General features: G+C 44.1%; 1 long non-coding RNA gene across 3 annotated transcripts in view; it reads left to right on the top strand.

Annotated features, from left to right (window-relative positions):
* The window catches only part of LOC137538716 (uncharacterized), a 793867-nt gene that overhangs the window by 36135 nt on the left and 738133 nt on the right, over positions 1-19599 (top strand). For all 3 annotated transcript variants that reach the window (XR_011024866.1, XR_011024867.1, XR_011024868.1), the window contains exon 2: positions 19213-19338. This is a non-coding gene — a long non-coding RNA (uncharacterized lncRNA). The remainder of the gene's footprint in view (positions 1-19212; positions 19339-19599) is intronic.

Below are 19599 nucleotides of genomic sequence, written 5' to 3'. Positions count from 1 at the left end.
ACACTTTTTGGTTATGCATTATACTTCCACATGTGTTAATTCATAGTTTGGTTGCCTTCAGTGTGAATCTACAATGTTCATAGTCATGAAAATAAAGAAAACTCTTTGAATGAGAAGGTGTGTCCAAACTTTTGTAATCATTAACATACGTCCACAACATCATAAAGTAAACAAAATCTCCAGCTCCATATTAAATAACAATAATCTTTATTAAGGAAACAATGCTTTAAAAACAATTAAAACATTTCACACAGGTAGAGCCACAGAGTGCGGACAATATAACCAATTTACATATAGAATAAATATCACAGGGTAAGAAGGACAAACCCTTCTATTATAAATAATTCAACCTGAGCAGATAGGTACCGGGCCTCGTTGTGTGGATACCATCATGTCCAGGGTAAGCATAGATTAGCTTGCTGCAGCCATGCAGATTCAGTATCATTAGCCGGACGGCTGCGTAATCTTTTGCACTTTATATATCTGTCTCTTGCTGCAGCTCAGGTTGAATTATTTATAATAGAGGGGTTTGTCCTTCTTACCCTGTGATATTTATTATATATGTAAATTGGTTATATTGTCCGCACTCTGTGGCTCTACCTGTGTGAAGTGTTTTAATTGTTTTTAAAGCATTGTTTCCTTAATAAAGATTATTGTTATTGAATATGGAGCTGGATATTTTGTTCACCTTATGATGCTGTGGACGTCTGTTAATGATTATAGTGGTTAATTGTCCATGGACATGGATTTTGGTTCTGTTATGATTGTGCTGCTTTTGTGTCCAAACTTTTGGTCTGTACTGTATGTGTATGTGTATATGTATGTATGTGTGTGTGTGTGTGTGTGTGTGTATATGTATATATGTGTTAAGTACTTGCTCTACTTACATAACAATGTATTGCACTGTCCACATTTTGATTTTAGTGAAATTTATATAGTCATTAAAGAGAATTCTGTTTCTGGCAGTTGCCATCTTGGCTCCCACAGGATAAAGCCAATCCTGATGTAATTTCCTCCCTTATTCCCCCCAGTATCCTCCCTCCTCCCTGCGGCATCCCCCCTTCTCCCTGCAGCATTACAGAGTGCAGTGGGGAAGAATAAAGGCAGTGCACACAGACTCGCTTCATCATGGTTCCAGGCGCTGGAGAGTTACCGTCTATACTCTGCACTACGGCCGGCGGTAGTGCAGAGAGTATAGACAGGAACTCTAGCACCTGAAACCATGAGTAGGTGAGTATGTGTGCGCTGCCTTTATTCTTACCCGCTGCTCTGTAATTCTGCAGGAAGGAGAGGGGATACCACAGGGGGAGTGAGGGAGGAAATTACATCAGGATTGGCTTCATCCTTTTGGAGCCTGTGGGGAGGAGGGGGATGCTCATGGACGCGGCCAATCAGAGAGGAACAGAGGAAGACAAAAAAAACCCTGACATGCACTGCAACTTTCTATGTGTGGCAGATGTACGAGAAAAGGGGCAGGGAACATGCTAAATGATTTTCTTCTTATTAAATTTCTACTTGGCTCTAAAAGATTCCTTACAGCTTTAAAACTACTATCCCAGAAAAAAATTCTAGCAGAACATCACTAAAATGGTTAAACAAAGCACTTTGTCCTGCTATTCAGCTTCAAACCCACATCCAAACTGGAGAGAACAGAATCTTTTTTACTTGTTAAACACAAATGTTTCAACACTGGAATGTAAACAAACACTCTCTGAGAAACTGTCTCTGCTTCAGGCACACACAGTGTTCAGAATAGCTCATTAGAAGATTTTAATATATAATAAAAAGCAATTATAGAAAAAGAATAAAATGCAATGCCAGCTTTCAGGGCAAGATAAAGTACTCCTTGGAAACTTGTAATTTGTAGACCGACAATATTACTAGTGCACAAAAGCAAATATGATAACTGTATGAGTAATAAAAAGTAGGAAAACACATTTTCATTGAATGTTATGTCAGAGTTTCAGACCACTTTAATGCTAATGCCGGAACAGGAAAAATTTGAAGAGGAGGGGGGGAGAATGGACACCCGTCTTAGTCCATACGTTTGTAGGTAATACACCGGACTGGCACATCTTTGTCACTTTAGGCCCCCCCCCAAAAGTGATGTTTAGCCAGCCGACTATAATGAAAAAAATGTATTTAATTGATCAATTCTAGGTTGAGCATACAAACTAATGATCAATTGAATGTGAGTGACAAATGCTAGTTAAAATAACAGTGCTGTTAAACCAAACACGCCAACACACCCGCCAATCACACATGGCGGCCATTCATACCAATGGGCCCATCAAAGTCCAATGCAGTGTACAGGAAGCGTAATTCCTAAAGCTGTATGAGTTTCACATGCTTTGTTCCTGTGCTTTGTGCCCTCCTGCTTTCCCCACTGTGCCGCCTCTTCCTCTGCTGGATCCACGTCTTGTATGCCCCTTTGTTCCCCTTGTGCCTTTAGTGTCCTCCTGGTGTCTCCCTCTATCCCTGTGTCTTTCCCTATCCCATGTCCTGTGTTCCCCCATGTCCTCCACTGTGTATTCTGCTGTCCCCCATGTTCTCCTGCATTGTCCTTTTACCCTCAGCTCCATGCTGTGCTGTTCCCCATGGCCTCCAATGTCCCATTGCATCCTCCCCCATGCCACTGTGTCCTCGAGCTTCAGCCTAGGGGGAAGAAATACGGCAACTTTTTTTTCTACTGGATCCGATGGTCTCGCAGGCAGGGCCGTGGCTCCATTATTGGGCCTATCACAGCACTCACTGAGAAGCAGGAGTGCAGTGATTGGCCCAGTGACAGAGTCATGGTCTAGCCCGAGAGACCATGGGTTCCAGTAATAACACAAGTTTCTTTACTTATTCCCCTTACTGCTGCTGGGGGATGTCTTATTTTCAGGGAAACTAGGTATAAGGTTGCCATTACTTAAAAGGGGTGTTCAACAATGTTCCAGCCTCCATAGCACTTTATGTGTACTTAAGTAAAGTCACGTTTTTGGTTGGTGGACATAGACGAGGGAATTGCAGTACTCTATGTTGGTAGCCTCTGTAATAACTCTAATATTTCGATTGTCTTTTTTGATTAGTGTGGTAATACTGAAAATAACAGATCTATATCTGCGCTAGACATTTGACATACTTGAAATGGCCAGATGGCAAGCCTGGGAAGCATCTCCGTAGAGATGTATAGGTGCCTGCACTAAAAACATATATGGCAAAGAACTTGGCTGCATTTTCTGGGATTCTAGCAGCTAGTCACAGTGACTAATGCAGGGTACAAATCTACATTGATAAATAATCACAGTGGAGAAGAGGGAACTAGGCTGCTCCATTATGCGTGGGGGAGATGGAGAAGAATCTATGTCCATGCTGTATGCTTTTGCTCTCTTGCAGATCATTTTGTTTAATCTAGTGGTCTTGCCTTTATGTGAAGCAGCTCTGAATGCATGGCTGGCAGTTCAGCACTTTCAGTAAGCTGTATAAGAAATCTGTAAGGCTATTGTTAAAAGCCAATGATAAAATAATCACATGCTTACCAACATCTTGCTAGATGCACTGGAGGCTGTCCGTATGTTAAGCAATCCACAAATACCAGAGACTACAGATGTAAGGCTTGACCTACATAAGTGAGCGTAATTGCATGAAATTCTGTAGGCATTTTTTTTGTTTGCAGCACAATGGCTTTAAACAGGATTGTCAATGATATAATTATGCAAATGTATGCAGATTGAAAATGGACCAATTGCATGCTGCAGTTTTGAGCTATGTCTTTGCTACAAGTAAATTAGGGCCCATTCACACTAGAAATTGCTAAACGCAAACACTAAGCGATTTTCTGGCATTTTCCAGTGGTTTTTCCTAGTGATTTCCCAGCGATTTTTCGCTGTATAGAAAGCATTTTTCCAGCGATTAGCGTTTTGCGATTTCTAGTTCAATTAGCCTTCTGTGGGTAATCTGCAAGGTTGGCTGGGTAAAATCGCTGGAAAATTCTGATTGTGAACAGGCCAGCAATTTCTGAGCGTTTTTCCAGCGTTCTTATACTTAACATTGAAACGCTAATCACTCAGAATCGCTCAGAAAACGCTGCAGGCAACACGTTTACGTTTCAGCAAATAGCTTAAATGAGAACACTTCCATATGCTTTCATTGTACACGCGTTTTTCAAACCGCTAGCGATTTTCGGTGATGCTGAAATCGCTCTGAAAACACACAAGTGTGAATGGGCCTGTAGATCTGGAAGGTGTGTGTGTTTGTTTGTGTAATGGGGGCTGTCAGCTAACTTTCGACTGACATGTGCGGAACCCGCACATTAAAAAAACAAAAAGCATTTGTGGAAAATTATGGCTGTTTTCTGCGTACCCAAGTGGATGTGAGATGCATACTTAGCTCATCACTAGGGATGGTAATGCTTAAGCTGGCCATACACTAGGCCGATTCCCGCCAGATCGACAGCAGATTCGATCACTGGGATCGAATCTGCTGTCACATCGTTCCCGCAACACGCCGAATTTCGATCCATTTCGTCCAATCCCGTCGATCGCTCCGTGCGGAAAATTACCGTTGATCGCCTGCGGGTAGGGAGCCGATTTCAGCCTGAAACCGTTCACAATCTGGTGTGGTGGTGGTGCTGCTGCTGCTGCGCCCCCGCCCCCCCCCCCCCGCATACATTACCTGCTCTGCCGGCACGACTGCCCCCGGTCACCGCTGCTCCGTCTCCGCTCTGGTCTGGTCTCCGGGTCCTGCATGCTTCACTTCTTCTAGCCCGGCAGGAAGTTTAAACAGTAGAGGGCGCTCTACTGTTTAAACTTCCTGCCAGGCAGGAAGAAGAAATAAAGCATGCCGGACCTGGAGACCAGAGCGGAGACGGAGCAGCGGTGACCGGGGGCAGTCGCGCCGGCGGAGCTGGTAATGTATGCGGGGGGGGGGGGGGGGGCGGCAGCAGCAGCACCACCACCACCACACCAGATTGTGATCGGTTTCAGGCTGAAATCGGTTCACAATCTGTTTGCAGTAAAGGTAGCCATACGATCCCTCTCTGATCAGATTCGATCAGAGAGGGATCTATCTGTTGGTCGAATCTGATGGCAAATCGACCAGTGTATGGCTACCTTTAGGAGAACTGATGAAGAAGCATGTGATCAGTTGGATCTGCTGATAGATTTGTGTCAGATTTGTGATTCTGATTTGCTGTGCTGACTTCCTGGTTTAACGCATGATCATGACCAGCAAATCAATCAGCTGATCAAACGGATGACATGGTCAGCTCTCATAAGCATTGCCATCCCTACTCGTTACAGTTGATGTCCCACACATGCAAGCAGGTTTCCAGTGTTCTTCTGGCTGCCCCACTTCTCTTCAATTCTGTCAGACATTCCTGTGGAATTTCTGTAGACCTGTGTAAAGCTATAAGAGGAAGTTTGGCAGCTGAAAAAGCAGTAAAAAGTTGCATGCACAGAGTGACATCACACGCCAGAATTTTCTTTTCAACATGCCCAGAAGGCCTGTAGTAAGGTAAGTATATATCTGACATAAGCCTGTTTTCACTGGATGGAGTTTTTTTTTTAAAGAGGAACTTTATTGAATATACACAATGGATTGCAGTGGCGCAGTGTTGGACGCAGCAGCTGGGAAAACTAAATCTGTCCCTAGACTCAGGGAAAAGGATTAGTTGCAATGGATACCTCACAGCGCTGTAATACAGTTCCTAATGTTCAATTCAGGACAACATTAAACATTCTCTGTGTCTAATAAACAAGCCAGGTTCTACATTCAGCGCATGTCAAGAAGAAGACCAATGTCAATGTCCCATACGCTGGAGAGACTACTTCCACTACAACTTGTATGCATGCGTACAAAATTACCACACCACTGTGTATGTACCACTCTGTATTCAAATCGCAGTGACTAGCATAAACCAATCTACTCGGCGGTGGTATCAACAGAATCAAGTGGCTCAGCCGCAATGTGCAATTATACCCAGCGGTTTTACCACCTCCGTACATGCACTGCATGATCAATAGATAAAATGAGAGTCAAGATAGTGCAGATTGTGCCTGAAATTGACTAAACTGCCACTCACTGTACTTACAAGATGAAAGTTTGATTTATTTGCATATCAAAAAACTATAGTGTTTCCCAATCCAGGATTTTGCCCTCAGCCTTCGAAATACTGGATTGGGAAACACTATGTTTTTTTGATATGCAAATAAATCAATCTTTTATCTTGTAAGTACAATGAGTGGCAGTGTGGTCAATTTCAGGCACAGTCTGAACTACTCTCATTCCTATAACAGTGGCCGCCCTGCTAACGGAGGTCTGTGAGGAGATTTATTGGTGAAGCAGACAGCGGCAAAGCCCCAAGTGAGAGCTGTGCGACGCAACTTCTGGTGGGACTGCAGGTCAGGTGACTAAGCTGAGGACGGGGACAACTCTGGACTTCTATCCAGCGGCAGAAGTTATTGATCTAGCAGTGCATGTGGGGAAAATAGTAAGACCGCACATTGCGGCTGAGCCGCTTGGTTCTGTTGACACCACCGCCGAGTGGATTGGTTTTATGCTAGTGACTAGGATTTGAATACAGAGTGGCCCCCACAGTGTGGTGTGGTAATTTTGTACGCATACAAGTTGTAGTGGAAATAGTCTCTCCAGCGTATGGTACATTGACATTGGTCTTCTTCTTGACATGCGCTGGATGTAGAACCTGGCTTGTAGAACTTCAGTGAAAATAACATAATGAATAAAACTGCTTATTTTTTACAGTATTTATTTATACATTTAGTTAGTGTTTGTAAAATGTTCCCTCACTCTGATTTACATTCTGAAATATATCACAGGTGGTAACCTTTTTAGTTCTCTCAGGTGATGTCTCCGCATAGAACTCTCAGTAAACTAACATTCTGCAGAGGGAGATACTAGTTGCTTGGCAGTTGGAAGCAGCCCTTATTTCCCACAATGCAGTGAGGTTCACAGACGGCAAACTGTCAGGACCTTTGTCCTGACATAACACTGTGGGAGGGGTTTCACCACAATATCAGCCATACAGAACCCCTGGTGATCTGTTTGAGAAGAGGTAAAGATTTTTCGTGGGAAATGATGGGGTATCGGCTATTGAATGCGATGAAGTTCAATTCGAGGTTTAGGTTCTTCTTCAAGAAATGCAGGTGTAAAAAAAAAAAAAAAAAAACCATATTCCCGCTCTCCCCAGATAACTGCCCTGAAAACTGGAACTGAAACATAATTCTAATAATCTTAGAATACAAAGAATAGTGAAGCTGCTATGATTTTTACAAAATCTTTTCACTGAAAGCAGAGATTCACTTTACATAATCTTGTTCTGTTTACTTTAGAAGGACACATCTTTTTACCGAATTGCCATGCCGATCAGATGAATCCCTGGATCATTGTTTTGTTCAGTAAATGCTTCTTTTTGCTGCTATGCTGCCAATGACAATTTATGCAGATTATCTGAACACCATACAGGATAAGCCAAGCCGTTCCTTCAAACTCCCCCCCCCCCCCCTCCACATCTGTAGATAAACAGCATTTACTGTATTTTCATGTAAATCCAGAACTGGATTGAAAGCACACAGGCAGTGCAGCTGATGAGCACCTACAGTCTAGCACAGAACAGGACTGTGAGCTCTGGCTTTAAATAGGAGCAATGGCTACATCAAACAGACCAGGGCGTAGGGAGGCGAGCTGTACTGGTAATTAGTGGTTGAGTTCCCATATCATGCCCTCCATCACAGCACAGAGAGATCCCTGCAGTGCATAAAACAGCAATAAACTAGTTAATACTATATCATCTTCCACAGCATCTTTACAGTCGGGGATTCTTGCCAAACAAGCCGCACAGAACGCCTGTAACTGAGCCAAACACAATCCTAATCATAGGCTCTTACTGTTAGTTATTCAGCGAGCTGCGCTCCACACTACAACATTGTGCGTGCAAAGCGGGGAGAAGATTCACCGGACTTGTTTACTGTTCCCTGGAGATCCTCCAGAAACACAAAATTAAACATGCAGCAGAGCAAGTCCATGATGGGCAATCATTTATACGGGCCCCAAGGAAACATCTGAGATTAAATCAAACTTCACTGAAGGATGTATGTGATCAGTGTGTATAAAGCCTGATACGCTTGTCTTTTTACATGAAGGATAGTAAAGGTCCCCCAAGTTCCATGCCTGTTACAGCAACTGCTACTGCTTGTCTCCTGCGGCCACAACAGGCATTGCCAAGTTGTTGCTGTGGGTTTCATTAACCGCATTTACTTAATGTACACTGCAACTTGTCCACTAGGAGGTCACAAAACATCCCAGAAGAACATCCACACCATACAGGCCTCTTGAGCCTCAGCTATGGTTGGTGGTCATGACTCTATGATAAGAGACTGGGGTAAAATGAGGCTTGGGAGAGAAGCAAAGAGGAAACCATTGTTATTCAATAATACAAAAAACACAGAAAAAAATGCCTAGCCACCTTGGTTTAATTTTCTATGGATGCTGTTTTAGGCTAGTTTCACACTGGATCTTGGGTACCCTGGATGGCTACAGAGGGGGAAACTTGCATTGTGTGGTATGCATGTGATGTGTTACATAGGGTACATAATAACTAAAGCGCACGCTACCCGATACCACACAGCATGCTCACCTTATTTTAATGGATCCCACTGCAGCGCTTTGCTAATGCACAGATGTGAACACAGCATTACAGTATAATGACATATGCAAATCCAAGGCGTCATTGTGAAAGTAGACTTATGCTGGGTAAACACAATGTGTTTTTTCGATCGATTTTCCGTCCAATTGATTTCCGATTAGATTTTCCGATCCATTTCCGATTTGACTCTGTTATCTTTTCTTATCTATTTCCATTCACTTCTATGAGAAATCGATCAGAAAAACGATCGAAAATAAGCAAAACAAAAAGAGGGACACCAAGAGCCCAATATAGTGTAGTATGCACTGGTAAATAAAGGTGTGTGAAAAGAGTCAAGGTTAATGCATAGGCAACCACTGTAAAGGCAGGTGGGGAGATTAGACCTCTCCCCACTCAGGATTAAGAAGTCGCTCTCCTTAGATCAATGAAAAAAGGGGTAACACCCCTCTACCAAGGGTGGATATGTATAACGTAGTATAGATACAGAGGCACCAGAAGGATAAAAAGATCTAAAATATTTCAAAGTGATGAGGTAGTGGTGGACTTACCTCCTCCAGGCTGACACAAGAAAATGCCGGTCAATTTTCAGCAAAACAATTTATTTACATACTCCAGTAAAATACAATGCGTTTCGCGGGAGTGACCTGCTTCCTCAGGCAATAAGATGGAGCATATACAAAAACAGGTCTGGTACTATGCCATGCGCCTCTGCCAGAGGAAGCGGGTCACTCCTGCGAAACACGTTGTATTTTACTGGAGTATTTAAATAGTTTTGCTGAAAATTGATCTGCATTTTCTCTGGAGGAGGTAAGTCCACAACTACCTCCTCACTTTTAAACGTTTTAGATCTTTTTATCCTTCTGGCACCTCTGTATCCATACTACGTTTGAAAATAAGATCGGACATGTCGGAAACTATCTATCGAACCATCTATCTAACAAAAAATTGTATGGTGTGTACCTAGCATTATGCCAGTGATGGCTAACCTTGGTACTCCAGCTGTGGTGGAACTACAAGTCCTATGAGGCACTGCAATACTGACAGCTCTACGCATAACTCGGGGAGGCAAAGGCATGATGGGATTTGTCGTTTTGTCACAGCTGGAGTGCGAAGGTTAGCCATCTGTTTGTGCTTTTTACAGGTTGTTGTCAAGTAAAGAAGGAAAATAAAGATTTCACTATTTTTGAAAATATCCTAATTAGCATTTTTTTTTTTTTTTTTTACAAATGCCTGAAATGGTTGCAGAGTGCTGTGTGTGTATTAGTATGTACACATACCTGTAATTTTTGTGTTCCTAAATTAGAACAGATTAAGCTCTGCAGCACTGTGCACCTGTTTCTCGCTTCTTCATATAGCTGATTGAAAATGTACAGCTCACACTTCTGCGGCTCTACAGTAGAGCTTCTTAATCTTAGCTTTCTTGGCTGCTTTCCAGTATATATCGGTACAGTATGACTGGTGCTGGTTCTATTGTTTGAGCCCTCAGTATACTGTAGTAACCGCTGTATCCAGGCCATTTGTCAGCAACTAAAGGAATCTTTCTTGCTGCTGGATGTTGGGAGTCGAAAGGATGAACAGCAATACCCACATTTCATCAGTAGGTGGCCCCGCAGCTGTTATGTATGTTGCTCTAATTTGTGGAATGTCAGTTGTAATAATATATTTTTCAAAAGGAGTCAAGTTTGAAAGGCTGAGAAAAATGGTGCTACACTACTCCTTTAAGAGGAACTTTAACCAAGGATTGAACTTCATTACAATCAGTAGCTGACACCCTTTCCCACAAGAAATCTTTACCTTTTCTCAAATAGATCATTAGGGGGGGGGGGGGGGGGGGGGTTTATGGCCAATATTATGGTAAAACCCCTCCCACAGTGTGATGTCATGACCAAGGTCCTGACAGTTTGCTGCCTGTGAACCTCATTGCATTGTGGGAAATAATGTCCTTTTCCAACTGCCAAGCAAGCAAAACTCTCAGTAATGAACATTCTGTACAGATCACCTGGCAGAACTAAAGATGTCATCACCGGTGATAGATTTTGCAATGTATATCAGGGAGAGGAAAGATTTTACAATGGGCAAACACTGACTAAATCATCTATAAATGAATACAATTTTATTCATTGTTGTTTTCACTACAGTTCTTCTTTAGCGTGAATCTGTAAGTGATACAAGTGCTGCCGCGGCTGTGTTCTTTCAGAAATTGCTGATTTACTGTCAGACATGGTTATCCTCCAGCTTCATTTTTTATTCCCTGTCGTAGCGCAGTATATCAGGTGGTACCCCCAGCTCCAGTGACCACATACTTCTGTGTCAGGACTTCCAAGAGAGAACAGTGTCTAGAAGATGAAAGCAATTGCAAGCCAAATGTTTCTGTCAGAGCAAAACTTTTCAAACCAGTCAGCAGTCCGGGTAGACACTTGTTATACACATGCTAGATTTCTTTGTGATTGGTTTAGAATGACAATCCAGCATGTTTAGACCTTTCCTTAAAGAGTTCCAGAGACAAAGCACCCTCATGTATTTTACTACATTTATCAGTGAGAAAATGACAGTAAACACCTACCCTGCTTTTAGTTTCATCCTTCTCTGCTCAATCTGCCTGTTATCAGCTCTGATAAGAATCCCCGACTGAACATTCAGTCTAGAGGTTGCCATACGCTGATAGATTTGCAGGAGATTCGACCATCGAATAGATTTCTGTCAGATGCCTGCCAAGTTGAATCTGACAGGAATCTATCTGATGTGTGCCACACACTAGGAACAGATTTCCAATTTCAGAATGAAATCTTTTGGAAATCTATTGAAAATCGATCTAAAGGCATTACTGCACCATTAGATCCATTGCCACTATGGGCCATCGAACTGCTTCCAGCAGCAGATTGATCTAGATCTTCCATCCTGTCAGATCAAATCGATCGCAATCGGCCGCAAAACGATCGATTGACCAATCGATCAGCAATATATTTCTGACCGATCGATTTGATCGAATCGATCAATCGATCTAAGGCTGAAATCGACCAGTGTATGGGACCCTTAGGTTTGACCTGAAATCATTATAGCTGAGTCAGTCTTCTGTGAAGTATTTTCAAGCCTTTCCCCTCCTGGCTCTGCTTTCCTGCTTTGCATACTCAGAGCTCTGATGACATGGGAGGGGCTGCTCTGCTGAGAAAGAAGCTCTGAAACAGACAAGTTTGTCTGTGTGCACTGTGCAGTCATTATTATCTGTGCAGTTTCATTCCTACATGAGACACTTCCTACGGGCAGCCACACAGCATACCAGAATAATAAAGTTGAAAGCACACAGATGAAAGGCTGCAGTAGCAGCCCTGCTTGTCTATACTTTCATAGGCCTGGTGCACACCAAAAACCGCTGGCAGATCCGCAAAATGCTAGCAGATTTTGAAACGCTTTTTCTTATGTTTCTGTAGCGTTTCAGCTAGCATTTTGCGGTTTTGTGAAGCGTTTTTGGTGTACAAGATTTCATATATTGTTACAGTTAAGCTGTTACTGAACAGCTTCTGTAACAAAAACGCCTGCAAAACCGCTCTGAACTGCCGTTTTTCAGAGCGGTTTGCAGTTTTCCTATACCTTACATTGGAGGCAGAAACGTCTCCGCAATCCAAAATCTGCAGCAGCCCGGGAGTATGCGTTTCTGCAAAACGCCTCCCGCTCCGGTGTGCACCACCCCATTGAAATACATTAACCAGGCGTATCCGCAGTCGCAAGCGGATCACAAAACGCTGCCGAACCGCTCTGGTGTGCACTAGGCCATAGAACCTAGACAGCACATACAGAACAGCTCATAACCCGGAAGAAGAAGGGATATGAGCCGGCGGCCATATTGGATTTTTCCTGGAGTAATAATGGATAAAAAACACTCAAAGGCACACCAGAGAGGAAAAATTATCAGGTAGAGCATTTATTCTTTACAAGATATCGACTGATGTTTGTTTTGTGTGAAATGTTCATCTCTGGTTCCATTTAAACACTGGAGGCCTAGTTTTTCACAGAGTAGTTGTCTTTGGCTCACTGTGCTTTGTAGGTTGAGGTTCCAATGCAGCTTTCAGTAGGACACCTCCTGCGTGTTTTCCTTCTCCACTCCATAGCACATCTATACATCTATTTGGCAGGCAAATTGTCATCTGGCATAAAAAACATTGTTTCTACTGCAAAAAAGACACAGAGGTGTGTGCTCGGACCAAGCAGCACCTGTCTTATAATGGCTGCAGAAATGTCTATTGACACACGCATGTGCAAATTGCATTTCCTTGCCAGACAATGCATGGCCTAAACTAACTATACTGCTATGTCCTGCAGGAGTTGGCCCACACAAAATAGTTAGCATCTCAACATAGGAGCATGTATACCCCCAAGAAAGGAGAGCAGCACTAGCAGTACCCCAAGCACACCTGTTGGGGGCAGAGAAGAACAGCATCCCCTGAATGTTGCCACCATACGTGGGGAATGATTACGATTGCCCCCCAAAGGAAAGATTCCATACCTCATTGTGAATGACATCCAAAAGCAAGGGTATGCAAACTACATGACTTGGGATTGACAACACCAAAAGGAAGAAACCTAAAACATTGTTTAATTTGGCATTTAACCAAAGTTTGTATGTGATTTTAGAAATGAGTGTTGATTTATTTGGCAGTGGCATAGGAACGGGTCACAGAGATCAGACGCCAATGGGCCCTGATCTCCAGAGGCCCAAAAGGGCCACTCTACCTGCAGGCCACCTCATTCCCCTCCCAACACAAATTAATGTGTTTTAAAGATTTTACTTTTTGTGTCTGTGTACTTCCTTCCATTTGAATGCTGCCCATACTTCCTAATATTGCTACCCACCATGCTTCCTCACTCACTGGCCCGATTGCCTTGACTATGTGATTACACCAGTGGGACCAGTGAGTGATGCAGAACCGCATAAAGCTAGGGCTTGTTCTAAAGTCTTTGTCGTCGTTGCCACCCAACTGTCATGGTCCCCTGACCCACCTCAGCACCAGACAAGAAGTGAAGTGGGGCGCATGTCCTGCCATTTATTTTTTGTCACTGCCACAATTTTGATTAATATAAGAAGTGAAGTGTGGCCAATAACTAAGTCCTTATTTTTCCAAATAGTTTTACATTTTGTTGCACATGGTATTCAGATTGAAAGTGGATCAATCCAGTTAGATTATATTGCAAAATTGGATCTTCCAATTAAGAGCATTTTCACACGGTGTCTGATGCATTGTTTATTTATATTAGTGCAACACATATATGTTAACCGCTTCTGGACCAGGCTAATTGAAATCTACGCTCAGCTGAGGACCTGTTTTATTTCTGCCACTGCCACAGATTGCACCATTCTCCTGTAATCACTATGAGCCAATCACATTGGCTCACAGCGACGGGTCCATGCGGTGCGACATCGGTGAGCCCCGTTTTTTTGTTCCAGTGGTCTCTGGTCCTTAAGGAGCCAGAGACTGCTGGTACGCAAGTGATTAATTAGTCTAACATTAAAGTGAACACTTAAATAGCATTTGTAGTTCTATTGGGGCAAAACGTACTGTGAAGAGATGTATTTCAGTTATTGGTCCATATATCATGTTTTGGCACTCTCAGGCAATTACAGTATGTGATTTAGATTCTGTTTAAATCAGTTGTAAAGAATAATGCTTTGTAAAGCCCATATACAACTTTTTTCAGTCATTGCTTGATTCATCTAATGTAAATAGAGAATTAAGAACAGCTGTTCACAAATGTATCAGATACCTCAATTTACTCTGACCAAGAATTGAACTTTATCCCAATCAGTAGCTGATACCCCTTTTTACACGAGAAATCTATTCCTTTTCACAAACAGACCATCAGGGGGCGCTGTATGACTGATATTGTGGTGAAACCCCTCCCACAAGAAATTCTTGAGTACGTACTCCAGGCAGTTTCCTGTCTGTGAACCTTGCTGCATTGTGGGAAATAGCTGTTTACAGCTGTTTCCAACTGCCAAAAACCATGCAGCAGCTATATCACCTGCCAACAGTAAAAATGTCACCATGTAATAAATATCAGAATGTAAATCAGGGAGAGGAAAGATTTTACATTGGACAAACCCTGACTAAATCATTTATACATAATTATTGTAAAAATGAAGCACATTTTTTATTACATTATTTTCACTGGAGTTCCTCTTTCACTTGCACATTATTCCTCTTAGTGCTGTGACTCCTGTTGGGCAGAGCGCACATTGGAGCATGCCAGCTTGCTCTGTCTCCCAGCTCTAACTCAGGTCTCACCTGATTAAGGTGGCCATACACTGGTCGATTTGCCATCAGATTCGACCAACAGATAGATCCCTCTCTGATCGAATCTGATCAGAGAGGGATCGTATGACCACCTTTAGTGCAAACAGATTGTGAATCGATTTCAGCCTGAAACTGATCACAATCTGTGGAGCTGCCGCCGATACCGCCCCCCCCCCCCCCCCTTTGCATACATTACCTGTTCCGGCTGGCGTGAGTCCCCTGGTCCCCGCTGTCTTCTTCTCCGCTCCGGGCTGCAGACCATTCCTGCAGCTACTGAACTTCCTGTCCAGGGGAAGTTTAAACAGTAGAGGGCGCTCTACTGTTTAAACTTCCTGCCGGGACAGGAAGTTCTGTGTAGCTGCTGCCGGTCCGGAACCCAGCGCGGAAAGAAGACAGCGGGGACCAGGGGACTCGCGCTGGCCGGAACAGGTAATGTATACCCGCTGTATTGCGTCGGTCGTCGGGCATTCGAACGCCGCTATCGACGCACTCCTGAGAAAAATCTTTTGCATGGACGAATCGACGGGAACGATCGATTTCGGACGGAAATCGATCGTTCTGTCAGCGGTGTGCGCCGCGATTTCACAGCCAATTCGATCACTGTGATCGAATCGGCCGTATATCGGCGGGAAAATCGTTAGGTGTATGGGCCCTTAGGTTTTGATGTGACCAGTCTGCCTGTGAAACTCCCCCCAGCTCATCTTTCGCAGGTAAGCCAGGTACAGGTAGTCTCTGATATGCCAAATTCAGGGCTTCATGCACAGATAAACCAACCCCTAATTTATAAGCTCATTTCAGGGAATAAAAAGGTAAGATTTTTCCTTAAAGAAAACCTGAACTGAAAATTAAAAGTCAAAATAAGCATACACAAGTCATACTTACCTCCTGTGTAGTCTACTCCTCTGTGTCTTTCTCCTCTCCTGCGTCCTGTTTGTTCACTGTGATCAAGGGAATTTTCCGTCCTCCATTTTGAAAATGGCCATTACCCATAACAGCTTTCTGGTTAGCACACTGTTAAACTGTAACATCGCCCACTTGAGCCATAGGGAAACATGGACATTACCTGGTACATCAGTTTTCCTCTCAGCTATAACTGACAGCAACTGATATTTTACTGACAGCAACTGATATATATCAGTTCTGACAAAATGTTGTCAGAACTGGAAGGGATTATTGTCAGAAGAAAATAGTAAGCTTCTGAGAGGAACTGATGGCAAGGTAACTATGTAATGTTCATTTGAATTTACCTCGTGTGTTTATTTTAAATATTTTTACTCAGTACAGGTTCTCTTTAAGTATATACGGTAACCTTTTCTTTATCAATCTTTTCACAATCAAAATGCATTTTTATTTAAAGTCAAGCTTTGTATACATCTAGCACAGTTTTTCATTCCAGAAAGCATGTTAACAGCAAGCAGTTTAATGTTTTTGGCAAGTTGAGAAAATAATTACCTACATACAAGAAAATATTTCAAAATGAAGTAGATTCTGCATGAAGAATTTGTCTTAGATTTTGGCTAGGTTCACAATAAGCCTGTGTATTGCATTGGAAATTAAAGCAACACAGATTACTGTTGGTGTACAAGCACTATTTTATCAATGGCAGTGCTTGTATGATCCCATAAAATTGTATTCTGCAACAGAGGAAGCAGGAATAGCCTCATTTAAAACAATGACTTTGTTCTGCACGATCTACCATGTGTTGCTTTAAAATTCAATGATAAGTGCTGGTACAGGACATTGTGTGAACATAAATTTAATGGATCATGTTATTGGATTGACCCATAATGTGGTCATTTAAAATTGTGGATGGGATACAGTATTTTTATGTTGCATAGATAGTCATTAGTGTGATTCAAAGTGTATACATTTACCACCCATAGAAAACAATGCATATCTAACAAAGCAAAAAAAAAATCTACAGCCAACAGAGGAGGATGAGGCTGACCTGCCTGGGAGGAAAACAGAAACGAGATAACCCTAGGAAGTGTGGCTCAGGAGAAGCTAAACTATGCCCATGTGTAGCCAGCATACAGGAGTTATGGGTTAAGTGACGGACAAAGCACAAACCCCCTTTCTGCCAACAGACAAAGGCAGCTCCCCAGACTCCTGGCAGGAAAAGGCAACTCCTTTTATTCTCGCCTCAGTAGGCACAGGCAGGCTCTTAATCTCTCCTGGAAGGCACAGGCAGCCCCTCGGTCTCTCCTGGCAAGCACAGGCAGCCCCTCGGTCTCTCCTGGCAAGCACGGGCAGCCCCTCGGTCTCTCCTGGCAAGCACGGGCAGCCCCTCGGTCTCTCCTGGCAAGCACGGGCAGCCCCTCGGTCTCTCCTGGCAAGCACGGGCAGCCCCTCGGTCTCTCCTGGCAAGCACGGGCAGCCCCTCGGTCTCTCCTGGCAAGCACGGGCAGCCCCTCGGTCTCTCCTGGCAAGCACAGGCAGCCCCTCGGTCTCTCCTGGCAAGCACGGGCAGCCCCTCGGTCTCTCCTGGCAAGCACGGGCAGCCCCTCGGTCTCTCCTGGCAAGCACGGGCAGCCCCTCGGTCTCTCCTGGCAAGCACGGGCAGCCCCTCGGTCTTTCCTGGCAAGCACGGGCAGCCCCTCGGTCTCTCCTGGCAAGCACGGGCAGCCCCTCGGTCTCTCCTGGCAAGCACGGGCAGCCCCTCTGTCTCTCCTGGCAAGCACGGGCAGCCCCTCGGTCTCTCCTGGCAGGCACGGGCAGCCCCTCGGTCTCTCCTGGCAAGCACGGGCAGCCCCTCGGTCTCTCCTGGCAGGCACGGGCAGCCCCTCGGTCTCTCCTGACAAGCACGGGCTGCCCCTGCGTCTCTCCTGGCGGGCACGGGCAGCCCCTCGGTCTCTCCTGGCAGGCAGGGGCAGCCCCTCGGTCTCTCCTGGCAGGCACGGGCAGCCCCTCAGTCTCTCCTGGCAGGCACGGGCAGCCCCTCGGTCTCTCCTGGCAGGCACGGGCAGCCCCCTCGGTCTCTCCTGGCAGGCACGGGCAGCCCCCTCGGTCTCTCCTGGCAGGCACGGGCAGCCCCTCGGTCTCTCCTGGCAGGCACGGGCAGCCCCTCGGTCTCTCCTGGCAGGCACGGGCAGCCCCTCGGTCTCTCCTATAAGGCACGGGCAGCCCCTCGGTCTCTCCTATAAGGCACGGGCAGCCCCTCGGTCTCTCTTGAAATTAACAGGCAGCCTCTCAGTCTCTCCCCAGTAGGCACAGGCAGTCTATCCCCAGTAGGTACAGACAGCCTCTCAGTCTCACTTCCCCGTAGGCATTGACAGTCTCTCTCTCCTCAGTTGGCACAGGCAGCCCACCTGTCTCTCCTAGCAGGCACAGGCAGCCTGGAAAGCACAGGCAGCCTCTCAGTCTCTCCTAGCAGGCACAGGCAGCCTCTGTCCTGTTAGTTACAGGCAGTTCCAAACTTGACCATGTCTTGTACTACTGAATGACCAAGTAGAGGACAAAGGTCTCCCTGTCTCCTAGCCTAGTTCTTCCCTGACAGTATCTACCATTTTCTGTGGTTCATATTTGCTGTCAAATGATCCCCACAAAACTTAGGTACCCTTGTGTTTGAGAGTGTACAGAATCCTCAATATTATACATTCTCTCCTTCCCATTGATTGTTATGCCTCTTGCACACTACATGCGATTCCGATTTTTTTCTTTTTTTTTTTTTTTAATTCCGATTAAAAAAACAAAAGTACTGCATGCTGTCTGCGAGGTCCCATTTCACTTTTTGGATTTGTAAATGTTTCTGTATTATGGAATGTGCAGCAGAAAGTTTGAGCACACTCCTTTTGCAGCAGAGTGAATGAGATTCCATAGTTGGTGGTGCCAAGCGCTCTGGCAGTGAGATTCCCCAAGAGCTATAAGAAGATATGACTCGGTCCACAAGCCTTCATCTATAAGTGGAATACTTGTGTTTTAAGTGGAGTGGTCCTTACACCTTGTTGTCTGATTTATATGCGTCATATACAAACCCCAGACTGGCATATTCATAGGGAGCTCCAGTTATAACCCGCTACATGTTCATCAGTAACTACATATGCATACCTTATTCCTTATTTAAAGGTTATTTAAACATTGCTATTGTTTAAATTATCCTCCCCCATACTTGTATGAAGAGTCCCGTTCTTAGTCTATTAAAAGGAATCTGTGCAGCAGAATAACATCCTCTTAGAGACCCGTGCAGCTGCTGGCACTTTGCGCTACATCATGGATTTACACCGAAAGCTGAGCTGCTTCTTGCTCTACATATTTTGAATTTTAGATTTCTGTTTTTGATAGAATCTGTCAAATGTGGAAGATAAAGAAATCCTGAAAATTTCACAGGCTGGATGTGGATTCTGCTCTTGATGTGAAGAGGCAACGAGTGCCAGAGGAGAAGACGTTCATTAAGGAATAGAATAAAAGGTATGTAAAGCCTTTGCTTTATTAGTTTTCAGTCTGCTTGAGATTAATGGAGATTTAACCAACACTAAATGGTCCCTTGGCACTATTTAATGAATTGTTCCTTTCCCATCCTCATTTCTTTTTTTTCACATACTTGAAGGCCAGTTTTTTTTTTTTTTTGCTTTTTTTTTTTTTTTTACAGAAAGCAATCTTTACTTTTGCAAATGACTGCATTGGGCATTGGATTATCAAAGCAATGTAACACCTAGAGTTGTGTAAACC

The sequence above is a fragment of the Hyperolius riggenbachi genome, chromosome 11 (assembly GCF_040937935.1).
Source record: "Hyperolius riggenbachi isolate aHypRig1 chromosome 11, aHypRig1.pri, whole genome shotgun sequence".
Classification (NCBI taxonomy): domain Eukaryota; kingdom Metazoa; phylum Chordata; class Amphibia; order Anura; family Hyperoliidae; genus Hyperolius; species Hyperolius riggenbachi.
This window is presented reverse-complemented; position numbering and strand designations above follow the sequence as displayed.